This window comes from Amphiura filiformis, chromosome 7 (assembly GCF_039555335.1).
Source record: "Amphiura filiformis chromosome 7, Afil_fr2py, whole genome shotgun sequence".
Taxonomy (NCBI): Eukaryota; Metazoa; Echinodermata; class Ophiuroidea; order Amphilepidida; family Amphiuridae; genus Amphiura; species Amphiura filiformis.
In genome coordinates this window covers 27,787,817-27,801,724 of record NC_092634.1, presented here as the reverse complement: position 1 = coordinate 27,801,724, position 13,908 = coordinate 27,787,817, and the positions used below count along the sequence as shown (strand labels likewise).

General features: G+C 37.7%; 1 protein-coding gene across 1 annotated transcript in view; it reads left to right on the top strand.

The window, feature by feature from the left end:
- Nucleotides 1–13,908, top strand: part of LOC140156963 (uncharacterized) — a 164,299-nt gene that overhangs the window by 72,813 nt on the left and 77,578 nt on the right. The gene's annotated exons all lie outside the window — the stretch shown is intronic.

Here is a 13,908-nt window from a genome sequence, read left to right as displayed (position 1 = left end):
GATGTACTATTCTTTTACAAACATGTCAAATTGGTTCACTATGATGTGACACATTTTGGGTGCATCTCGCTGTATGCACACTGTATCGCATTCCAATTTGTGTGTTGCAAAATTATGATATCACGTTTTCTGCATGACACTTTATTTTCTGCACAACAATTTCTGCTAAAGGGTAAAAAACAATTGCATGTTCTTGGGTCAACCAAATCCGCTGATTTTTCCCATTTTTTGAAAATTCCCTGAATGGCTAGAAACCCTGTTTTATATCAAACATTTCTTTGGTTACATTTACAGTTACATTTACAGGTATTTTATGGTGTCATTTACCAGAAAATACCATGGCGCTTACAAGAAATATACACAAAAGTAAAAAACAAGGAACAGTTCAAGAAAACACATGAACAGGGATGGAGTCGTGGCAGATTTTATGTTCACATGTTGCGAATTTCATGCCGTAGCAGCTGCAATGTCAAATCTGCTTTTGCCACTGATTCTGTAGCTATGTCTTGGAATAGCGAGCCAGTTACTGTCAGAAAACGAGCTGAAGGTACGAGCAGGAACATAAACAGTAGATTTTAAACAGTACTAATGAGTACTTATTGGCAAACTGGAAGCCAGTGCAAGCCCGGGGGGGCACTCAACTTAAATTTTGGTAGGGGTGTTGGCAATGGAGCTACCAACTTTGGGGAACTAAGAACTGATTTTCAGGCAAAATAGGGGCTTGAAGAACTGAAATTAGGGGCCAAATTATAGGCTGTTGAGCTAGAAATTTCTAAATTATTTCCAAATTTGAGCTTTATGAGCTACAATTGTCAGTTTGAGGCTCAAAGAACTGGAGCAGATCCAAATGTGGGGCTTAAGGAACTGCCGGAGAGCCTGAAAAAGGGACCCTTGAGCGCCGCACATACCCGCACCACCTTAACATGTGAGTGCCCCCCCCCAGTGCAAGGTTGTCAGGAGTCCTCCAACACTGTCACATATGGTACTAGTTACTAGTTGGTGGTAATCATGGTGTGGTAATATGTCACTTATTAATATGTCACTTTTTGGTGGTAATATCACTTCTATCTGGTACCAATCCAAGATAAAAATTCCCTTTAAAAGGGAAAGCCAGCCTCAATGTAGAAGAGGTCTTGTAATTAGTTTTGGTCAATGTGAAAGGCATTTTTAGGATCACGCTTACATCTACATGACAGTCCACCAAACCATCAACGATGAGAACATGCACACTGAAACAGCAGAAAACATTAATTCCTAATCTCATGTCAACTCTTTTAATTCATTACATGTACTCCAAATTGTTCTGGTCTGTTTGTTTTGTTGTTGTTGTTGTTGTTGTTGTTGTCGTTTTTTTTTTTGTCTTTTCAGCTTTTTACCCACGATATCTCAATTTCCAATTTTGTAATACTAGAACTTACGAACTCAATATCTTCGCTTAGGAATGTCCGATTTCACTGCTTTCGATATATACACTGCCGGTTTGAGTTAACTTACATGTACATTTTATTTTAAAATAACTTAATTAATTCGCAATGTATAGTTTAAGCCTACTATATTATAATAGATAGTGGCCAGCACATTTATAAAGGACTGGTTACTCACTACAATCTTCACTCTTAAACTGTTTTTCTGAATGTGCTGATCATGTTGATTGCTAGTCGGAAACTCCTGCGAAGCTATGGACATGGCATCTTACATACTCCATTCTATAACAGTCTGCCTAGTGCCTTGTGTGTTTTCTCTTCAATCATTTTGTAGAATGTAATTTTATGAATCAAATAGTTATGTGTCATTTTATTTATAATAAAGAAGTTATTAAATTAATAAAGTAAGACAATTTATTTATCTATAAGTGCATGTCAAATGGGGTACATTGTTCAATACTATATGCATAAATTATGCCCATATTATAGCTAGGCCCTAAAAACTTTATTTTGCATCGGATTTTTCCCGTTGAAAAGACAAAACTGATGTTTATGATAGCAACCATTTCATCAATAACATTTTGAGTCATTTTTATCCATAAAACGACACAGGATATGATAGATAACTACTTTCACATCAATATGGTCCATATGATCACAGATTGTTGAGAATCTGTGATATGATCCGGGGATATGATGAAGATTTTGATTCTATAGATCTGTTATCAACATGATATCACGCTGTTCAGTGGTCAAGGAGTAAGAACCCCCGCTCAAGGACACTGATATGACATCATAGGTGATGTCAGATTTTCTTTTGCTGACCATATGATGTTATATATATTAACTATTATTGTTACATTTAGGCCTTTAAACTTTTAAAGTCATAATTAATTAGTTCAAACATAACTTTGGTAATACTCACTGCTGTTCGTTGAAACGGCAAAACATACTTACTTTTCCTAACAAATCAATTAAAATATTTTAAAAAAATTTAACCACAAAAAGTATAAAAAAAAATCATTCCAATACCACTAAAATATAATCTCTTGAGTAAACTGACCCCAAACCTGAAACAGGTACCAGCCCCGAATGGGCTGGCGAAAAGGAATCACAGAGAATGGCAAAAAAGTATGTACTTTTTCAAGGCAGATAGCAATTCTCCTAGGAGTTGTTGACATGGTTCCTTCAGGAAAGAAAGTTCATACTATGAAGACCTAACTTGTGAGAGAGAACTTTGTTAGTTTGTATATTTGTACCGTTATGAATGTATAATGCTCTTACCTCCCATTTTCTCCAATCTTCTCCTTAAAATGTTTGGCTCTTGCACCCAAATGGCTTGCAGAAAAGCTGGGACATCACCTTCAATTTCTTCACTAACATATTTGTCCTTGGCTTTAGTTCACTGTAAAAATCAAGAAAAAATAAAATAATATTCTTTATGAGCAACATGCTGTGTTCAATTGTTTTGTTTTTACCTTTAGGTGCACTTTTGCTCGTCATTTTGGAAGTTGTGGTGCAATTTTATCTGATGCAGAGCAATTTTTGTAGGATAGGACACTTATGTTCAACATAGGCTTAATATGCAATTTAACATGCACCCCCCCACACACACACCCACCCACCCCCACACTGTAGGCCTAACAATGAATACATTTCAGTGTTTTTTAACAGCCTCTTTATACTCTCTTACAAGTATATTTTGCTATGATGCTACACAAAATAACTTGCTAAAGAGCTATTTTTCAAAAATAAAAATAATTGTTGGTATTGATCTGTGCTCTTGGCGGAAACACAAAGCTCGGCGTGTATGTCGCTCATTTTACAGGCACTTGTGTCAATCTGACTGAGTAAGGGACTGCCATTCTTCTGGGCAAGGCATACAAAATGATGTATGCATGTCTGGCATGGGTAGCTACCCGGGGGTAGCTACTGGGAATTTCAATTGAATGAACACAGTTGCACAACAGCGTCCACAGACACTGTGTGCGCCACATGGACATGAATTCACCATGTCAACTTACTTTAGCATTTTCCAAGGTTATGTGTTTGTGTTGTATTTTGAAATAGGCACAGATATGATCGCAGTTGGATCTCATACAGTCATTTGCAGAGCTGTGTTCATTCAATTGAAATTCCCAGCATTTGCCAGTAGGGCATGTATGATGTAGGGCCTTACACATCATGACACAGACTCTGCATTCATTGTAATTCTGCGAAATTTTACAATTACTTCACCCAAAAACTGATGAAACTAAGTTTCATCAAAATAGGGGCCTACACTATAGGTGAGCAGCTATTTCAAGAGACAACTGTAATGCATTTAATACTCACGCTGACCAGTACAAGTATCCATCTTCCATTTGAGGCTAGAGTCTCAAGCTATCGTGTTTCTTTGATCAGCGGTGACATTTTTGCAACGCACGTTTAAATTCCATTTAAAATGTAAAATTTGGATGAAAGTTACTTTGATGAATCAACTGTATCCAGTATTGAGCAAAGGTCGGTTATTTTCCACAGCCTATGATTTAGAGCAAATGTTAGCTATTTTGAACCCCGGTTCAGTCTATAATTTAGTTGAGGTGCAATTATTTTAGCACCAGAACCTCCCTTGCTAACACAGTGTCATGCTTCATCAAATTTTACTAGATTTTGATAGCTCAAGACTCTAGCCTCAAAAGCTATTGGTGAACAAATTTGAAGCTATTTTACAGTTACCATTGCCAATCCCCTGGGTTGTGTGGGGTTGGAAAATTACACAATGTTCCAAAATGCTACACATTCATTCATTCCACCTGAGCCTACCAACTGGTTAATTCCTATGTATTCCCAGCTTACAGCCTCACATTTTCAAGGATGGGGTACTTGAAATAAATTGCATGATTTTAATATCATTATGATGCATGTCACACACAAAACACACTTGATCGAGAAGTCTATCCTCAATCCAGGTCAATCTCAAATCGGTTGGAATCAGTGAAGCATGGCACCACATAAAGAAGCCAGAGGATGTTTAAAGGCATTCCCATAACCCAATGGGGTTTCTGACCTTGTACAGCTCAACTGATCATACTTTTCCTACATTCGACCTTGCATGATTTTTGAGTTGACACAGTCATGAAAATAACTATAGATACTTGACAAGACCATTAGTAGCCCAGTTCTGAACCTTTTCATTGATCATTCATAACAATATGTATCTGATGGATCAGTGAAGATAAGAAGGGATTATAATATATCCGTAACCTTGATATTATAGTACATCTTGAGGAAAAAGTGCAATGGGCATGTTTTCATTTTATGTTTCAAATATCCCGCACAGGAAAATGGAGTAGTTAACCCAAAAATGAAAATGGAACAATTTATTGGAAATCTGTTTTAACAGATTTTTTTTTTTCTTTTTTCTGCACTGTATTATACCTAAATTAAGAAATTTGATAAATATTCAAAGAAAATATAGGTCATCCAAAAAATTGTGATTTTTACACATTTTGGGGCAAAAAAGGAAAAATAAGCAAAAATATCAAAATCTGTCTAACAGTTTCATTCATCAAGTCATAACAAACGGCCTACATGCTTAATTTCTAATAAAATATTGAACTTGTGAAAAATATAGGTATTTATTGATTTTCATGTTTTTTCTTGCAAATATGCTAATAATATGCAAATTATGAAATTCAAAATAAAGTTTCTACATAGCATACATATTTCAAGTATGATGTTCAAAATGACAGACATCAAAAAGAGATTCGATGAAATGTAAAGGTGTAGTAACAATTTTGGCATGGACTGTCTGGTTAGGCAAAATACGGTAAGTTGAGCTGTATGTCTGGCTTTTTTATACATGTTGATCATACCTTGCATTGGGATTGTGTGCAAATATCTGGTGTTTTCATCCTATTATTTAACATTCAAAACATCGAGACTTAGGAATGAAATTAATGCAGTGGGACAATATGAATGTTTCCTGTAAGAAAATCAAATATCAGTCATAAGTCTCAACTATTAGCTTGTTGGCTGCAGTTTTAAAATTACCATTTTGTGTGTGTGGCAATGGGGACTTTGCCTTTAAAATTAGGTTATATTGATCAAATTTCCCAATCATAGTGCATTGTAGGAATGCCTTTAAAGGGAAGCCCCACCAGAGCAGGTCTTCTGGGGTGAACCAAACCTACCTGGTTATCAAATTAATCAGTGACAAGGTTATCTCAGAATTTGGCAAGTGCTAATTGATGTTTTAATGTTAGTGCACCTGTCAAATTCAGCAATAACCTTGTCATTAATTAATTTGATAACCAGGCAGGTTTGGTTCACCCCAGAAGAACTGCTCTGGCGGGGCTTCCCCTTTAAGCCTCCTCTGTAAAGAAGCCTAACACCACGTAAAGCAATGGAAATTCTGTTCAAGTAAACAATGCCAATGGCGATGGGTATGTCCAGCGCCCCAAAAAAGTTGGTCAAATGACACAGCAGCAAATTATGGTTAAGGCTAATGAAATGAAATGATTAGTTTCCGTCACATTTTTTCAGTGAATGATTTCATTATTCATTATTTTGGAAAATTTCATTATATTCAAAACTTTCATTTACATGGCTATTCCTATTACCTTTATTGTTGATAACAGACCATCTCAAAACAGGTATTAATGCTTAGATCATCAGTACAGACATTTTGCAACAGAATGAGGAATGATTTGAATTTGTTTTTATTGATATGAACAGAATTAAATTTGCAATTTTGTAATCACTAGAAACATTATGAGGTAATCCTTAAATTTTCATTATTTACTACATCCTCTACCCCTACAACTAAGAAAAACTGCTGATTATGATCAGCAGGGGATATCAGACATTTTGAGAGCTTCAATTTTAATTATTTCCATCTCAATTTCAGATAATTGACTTTTATATGAAAATAATGAAAGTTTTGGTCAAATTGAAAAAGTTATGAGGGCGGGTGACGGGAAACTGATAATTTCTTTTCATTAGCCTAATTTCAAATAAAAATGAGCAAACTGCTCTGAAGATACAGATAAGATAAGTCATCAAAACAAATTTATGTATCATTAAACTTAATGAAGAATAATGTTTTAATGGGGGCACTTTAAGTTGTCAGACGCGTGTACATGCATATTTTCTCACATTAATGTAGTGTGCATGTTAAAGAACGTCACAGGCTATTCGAAAAGAGCAGGGGATCATCCCGGTACTGTTGACTGTACTTCAAAAATACACTCATCTATTCTAGGTTCCCGAGTAAAAAATAAGTACAGCTTGTCTGTACGCAGTGCAATAATACTCATGAGGGAGGCACTTACAAGGAAGAAGAATGCATTTGAAAAAATACAGTGTGACTCATATTTATAGTTCCATGCTCTATCTCTGTCCACACAGTAACTATCGTGTCATCGTGGATAGCAGGTTTCTCGATCAAATGACACACTAGTCTACTGTAGTAGACCAGTTTAATTAATCATTCCCTAAATTAATCTCTCTGACCTGATCATGGAAAACTCATCATTCCTGTTCTGATTCAACAGCTCAGATATCCATGAGAAAACTTTTTTCTCTGGGCAGGGCAGTCACTAGAGATGTGATGTGTTTCGTCATAGATTTTAAATGGTTTCATGCATGGAAACGTATGAATTGTTTATCAAAAAAAAAAAAAGGAATGCAGCAGGGCAGTCACTAGAGATGTGATGTGTTTCGTCATAGATTTTAAATGGTTTCATGCATGGAAACGTATGAATTGTTTATCAAAAAAAAGAAAAGGAATGCAGCGCAGTCTAATGACACACAGACAGTAAGCTTACCAGCTGTTCAGTCTAATATTGAATAGTGTGCATCTCTGTGGCAAGATGGTTCCACGGCCATATAACATGCAGGTAGTCCGAACCGGGAGTCCGAATAATCAGACCCAGAACAAAATATTAATTTCTGACATGATCTTGTTCTCAGCACTCAGCCCGTCTGCACGGCATGCCGTGCATAGTTAATAGTACATGCATGGCGGGTCTCGTTTTATTTACTTACATACGAGACCAGATAAAAGAAGGTGTACCAAGTGCCCAAAATTCTGAAAAATTCAGAAAGATTTGAAACTCATACCGCTGGTGCTGCCTTGTTCATGTGTTGCAGGACGGTCAATCACAAGTCAATGGCAATGCAGAGCTCGGGAAACAAGTACAGAATTTGGGTCGGGATTTGGCCCGGGGGATTTGGGTGCAAAGTAATGTACAATTTCATGAAATATTCATCGCTGATGATGAAACCGAATTCATTTTAAGAATATTTTAGATCAAATAATTACCTTCGATTCGAAACTGTAGTTGCTCTTGCAATATTAACACCTTTTTGCAGCATTATTATTCCATCACGGTTAGTGTTTACGTGTGGGTTCGCGAGCATCCATCTTTAAATAATTGCCTCTTTGCCTGAGTCGTTTCTCTAAATCCATGAAATTTTCCTGTCGGGTTGTTAGCGGTTACCGCACCATAGCTGAACCATGTTATTGTATTATACCAGGATAGAACAGATTATATACCACTGTCCCCCGGGGGTCGAACCTTCTTGGGATTCTGAAATATAGACCCAAAATAGGCATTTTAACAGAGTTTTATGAGGAGTGTCACCGTGTGGAAATTTAAAAAGTAATTTTAATACCGGGAGGGGGGTAGGCCTACCGGTACATTCTTTATTTTTATTTCTCTTTTATTTGACACCACTCGAGATACAAAAAGATATTTCCTTAATAATCGATGATCTATATGTCCACGCACGTTTTAAAAAGGATTTGCAAAATATATCGAAACAATTACCACCTTCTTCCCAACTTACGGGGGTAGGCCTACCTAACATGAAACATATTTTTATATCTAAATCACCTGCAATGAATGTTTGCCAAAGGGCCTCTAGATTTCGGTCACCGAGGTCACGCTCCAGCTTTAAATACTCTTCAGAACGAATATTATTCAGAGAGCTGCAAGTGAAAAGGAAGTGTCTGAGGTCTTCAATGCTCCCTTTACAAAGATAACAAGATTTGTCCATGCCCTCATTCCATCTATATATTCTGCCATTTAGGGGAAGGATGTTAGAACGTGCTTTAAATTTCAGTAATGGATATGGAGGCATAGGTATGTCATTTCAGTTTTATCTGGGGTTAACGTCCCTTATCTGGGGTTTAGATTGTTCTATCTGCGGTTTACGACCCTTATCTACGGATAAGGCATGGGGTTTCGATGCCTTATATGAAGTTTACGCCCCTTGTCTGCTGGAAGGCGCCTTATCTGGGGTTAGACTGCCTTATTTGGGCTAACGTCTCTTAGCTGGGGTTAAGGCGCCGTATGGGGTTAAGATGCCTTATCTGGGGTTTAGACTGTGTTATCCTAGGTTAACGTCCTTCATCTGAAGTTAAGGCGCCAATATCTGGGGGTTAGATGCCATATCTGGGGTTTACGTTCCTTGGGGTTAAGGCGCCTTATCTGGGGTTTAGATTGCCTTATGGGGTTTACTTCTCTTATAGCTTTATGTTCCTTATTTAGGGTTAATGGGCCTTATTTGGGGTTGGGACTGCTTTATCTGAGGTTTATGTCCCTTATCTGGGGTTACGGCGCCTTATCTGGGATTTATGCCATATCTGAGTTTACGTCTCTTATCTGGGGTTAAGGTGCCTTATTGGGTTTAGATGTCTTATCTGAGGTTTACGACTGTTATCTGGGGTTTACGACCCTTATCTAGAGTTAAGGCACCTTATATGGGGTTAGATGCATTATCGGGGGTTACGTTCTTATTAGGGTTAAGGCGCCTTATTTGGGGTTTGGACTGCTTTATCTGGGGTTTAGATGCCTTATCTGGGTTTAGCCTGCGATATGCTAAGGTTAAGGCATCTTAGCCACAGGTAAGGAAAGTAAACCCCGGATAAGGGCGTCTAAACCACATATAAGGCGCCTTATCCCTAGATAAGGGATGTAGGCCTAAACCCAATTAAGATAAGGCAGTTTAAACCCCAGATAAGGGACACAAACCCCAGATTAAGCGGAAACGACACACTTATGGGTGTCATCTTGGACTTCTGGGCAAAAATATGTCATAACGTCAAACTAACTCACCCCCGCACACACAACACCCTTCCTCCTCCCTTTCCAAAAAGATATGGATATGAAACGAATTAATTTTATGTGGCCATATCACAGAGCTGTAGGCCTATTTATGAAACGGCTATTATAGACAGATTATAAACAACAACGATCAACATGATGAAAGAAATTGAACATATTAAAGAACTATATGAATTTTTACACCAAGATAAAAGTAGTGAATTGTTAAAAACTTTTTGGTCGGCCGTATAAGTTAATCAATTTCAGCGTGTGTCTTCACGTCGAAATATTGAGGTTAGTCTCAATTATTTTTTGTGTTGAATGACTGCCCACCAACACGTATGAACATTCACTCAAAAATTACTATTATTATTAATTTTGTTCTTGTACCATTATAGCATGTCAATTAGGGAGCCTATATCGCAACTTTCATTCAAGGAATTCATAACGTAAGTTCCCGGGACTGGAAAGCGTACGATATAGATACAATACACATACACGCAAGCACTGTCGCCATGCACAGTGTATTGGTGCTGTTTTTTAGCTTTTAACATGCATTTTCTTCGTCCTCAGTAAAACTATTTTGCAGGATGATGCTTAGTATTGAAATGGTGGATTTGCAGGCTAAAAAGTAGCCTCACTCTCCCATGACATGATTCATTTACCTATATATATTCAGCAGTGAATTTTTGACTTGACCAGTGATGAAATAGTAACCTCATGATGTTCCTAATAAAGCTGTGTTCATCAGTAGTGATTGTTTTTGACCCATATGATGATGAGTTTCAATGAGTGTTGAGTCTTGACAGGTTCATGCATATGTGTAAAAAAACATGCTTTTGTTTCCAAGATACATTTTGCCAAATGCCAATTGTATCCCCCGGCTCATAATTATTGCACATAACCTTTATATGGAGAAATAGGCCATATAATCATGCATAATTCAGATGAAATTTTGGGATTCAAATCAAATGTTCATGGATATCTATGACATGATATCTTTATTGGTTTTTGATACAAAATGCTATAGCTGCCTGAAATATTATGTATTTGAGCACAAACACACATATATGGCAAGTACCGGTATATTGCATATCAAACAGAAAAACCTGGATTTTCGTCGATAAACGTGATTTTTCGGCGAAAAAACAGGTTTCTCGACCGATAAACCTGTTTTTTTTAAATCGAAAACCAGGTTTTTCGAATCCGAACACATGTACAGGGACATACATTGTACAAGAATGGAAAAAGAACATCCCTGAGCCCAAGACATACCAGCAGGCAAACACCAGGGTCAGTACGAAAAACACTCCAACAGCACCCCAGTCACCAAAACCACTGCAGAGACCTGAATGAAACCCTGACCATCACCACCGCTCACCCCACCCACTGGAGCACACCCACGGGCGAGTTACCCACCCTTATACGCCACTGGCTAAACACGATCAAGTTAACGGAATCACTTAGTTCTTCGGAGGAGTAGTGTACACTCTAAGAAATAATAGAACCTTTTTCTCCTCTCAGGAGAACCCTCCCTCTTGAACTTCTCAATAAGGTTCTTTAATTTGGAGCACCCTTAAAGGTTCTCTGAAGGACCGTAAACGGTACTGTATATCACATGTTTTTCGAGTATAGTGGAAAAAATTATAGATTTAGTTATACCTAAATATTAATAAAAATAAGCTCATCCCACAGATTGAAGAAAACTAAAGTTTAAAAAAAGTAAAAAGCATTCACTTTGGGAAGGGTTTTGAGACGAACTATTAATAAGATGACCTTTTATATTTTTGATGAGGAGGTGCAAGGGAGACCCCGGGAGAAATAGGCCCTAAAGGAGAATTCCTAAATATGTAACAAAAAGTAAATATCACAAAATAATGATTTGACATTATCGTTGATAACTCTTATAACTTTAATAGCATATAAACACGGTAAAAAGAGCATTGTGTGTGGATGATTGGAGGGGTGGATGTTTCTTGTTATTTCATGTAGGAGGTGCAAGGAGATCTCCGGGAAAAATAGGCCCTAAAGGATCATTCTTACATGCTAATATGTAACAAAAAGTAAATGTCACAAAATAATGAACCAATTTGACATTATCGTTGATAACTCTTATATAACTTTAATAGCATATAAACACGGTAAAAAGAGCATGATGCGTGGGGATGTTTGGAGGGGGTGGGTGTTTCTTGTTATTTCATGTATAATTGAAAACTTAGCATCTTCGTCACTACCATATAATATAGGCCTACATCAGAAAAGCTAATATAAAAGGTGCTGGGGACAATGGGGAGAATTTTAGCTCCCGAGTCGAAAATTATTATTTGTTCTTGTCCCGTTATAGCGTGCCAATATCAGAAAATATTCATAACGTATAAGTTCCTGGGACTGGAAAGCGTATACACGCAAGACTGATGCACAGTGTGAAATGTGCTGGGGTTTTACTAAAAAGCCAAGCATCTCATTTGTTTTAACATGCATTTTCTTCGTCCTCAGTAAAACAATTTTGCAGGCTAAAAAATAGCCTCACTCTCCTATGACATCATTTAGCTACCGGCCGTATTATATTCAGCAGTGCACTATTTGACAAGACCCATTTATGATGAAATACCGGTAGTAACCCCATTTTCCTAATAAAGCTGTGTTCATCAGTAGTGATTGTTTTTGACGTAGGCAGTGGCGTACCGTGGCCGCTCCTACCCCGGGGGCTGAAGAAAATTCAATTTTGCCGCCCCGTCCCCAAAAGCCCGAAGGTTGACGCAATTTTTTTCGGTGGTTTGAAAAGTGAAGAGCAAAAGAATTACTAATTCTTTTTGCCGCCCCTTCGTTTTGCCGCCCTTCTTCTTCCGCCGCCCTTTCGTTTTGGCCGCCCCTTCTTCTTCCGCCGCCCTTTCGTTTTGGCCACCCCTGCTTTTTACCCCGAGGGGGGGGCTATGCCCGCAAAGCCCCCCAAATACGCGCATGGTAGGGATGATGAGTTTCGATGAGTGTTGAGTCTTGGCAGGATCATAGTGTATTGAAGTTTCAAAGAAACATGCTTTAGTTCCCAAGATAAATCGCCAAATGAATGCCAGTTATATCCTCCGGGCTCATAACCTTATATGGATCAATATACCATACAGTAGGCCTAATCATGCATAAGGGAACAACCCAAAAGTTCGATGAACCCCTATAAAAGAAAGGTTTTTTTCGATAGAAAGGCTAACACCTCCCCCTCACGTCTAACGTAAGTTTTCAAATATCGAAAATTCAAACCCGGATTCATCCGTCGCTATGGTGGATGGGGCAATGATATTGATCACGTTTATGGAAGAAACCAATATTCTATTATTTTAAAATATTTTTCTTCATACCTTTTTGGGCACGAAAAAAATTATGACTTGCTGGACTTTCAAATAAAAATAAAAAGAATCAAGGTGCGGTACAGCTGATTAAAAAATGAACTTACAAATTACAGGTTGCGAGTACTGATTCAAAATTATTTTGAAGCAATCACTGTTAATGTCAATGTCGTATTTCAGAAATTATATAGGCCTAGGGCCTATTAAATCATTAAAAAGATCAACTTTGACCGATGTTTTAACTACTTTTTTTACAAATGTAATCGGACTTTTTTACATCTTCCCTCCCTAACGAAAGGACTTTCGTTTATAGGGCTTCATCGAACTTTTGATACAAAACGCTATAGCTGCCTGAAATTATATATTGAGCACAAACACACCTCCGTCAGGCACCGCTTCGAATCGCAGCCAGTTTACCATGCAGGGTGGCAAAATAAAAAAAAAATCTTGGCATTTTGAGATAAGAAAAGTACCCATAATTATGAATATTGACCCGGGTTTTATGATAAGTGTCACCCCGGTTGGGGAAATAGAGGATGCGTCAAACAAGTGCAATAGAGAAAGAATCCATTCTTATCCTGAGTTGAACTTTTAGGTTTTAAAACATTTCATAAATAACATCCATTAGTGATCTTGTGTGAAAAATCAAGGAATTATCATTTACCGCTTTGTTTTTATGACACATTTTGTAGCGATACCCAATTTTAATGTTTGTCCAAGATATTATCTACTATACTAAAATAATGAGCGAAGTCTGTGTGTGTGTCTGTCTCTCTGTCTGTCCGGCTATGCGTTTCACCGTGCTTCGACGCATCGATCCGATATTTCGGATATGGATAGGTATCAGAAAAAGCATGTTGACCGTGTGGTTTTCGTGGTCATCGGAGGTCAAGGTCAAAGGTCAAAATTTCAAACTTTGTCCGATCGGGCTCAAACTTGGTGGGTGGAATCCTTGATAGGAGGGGAATACATACCCGAAATAAAATTGCGGTCAACCAAGGTCAAAGGTCATCACGGAGGGTTCAAATTTCAAACTTTGTCCGATCGGGC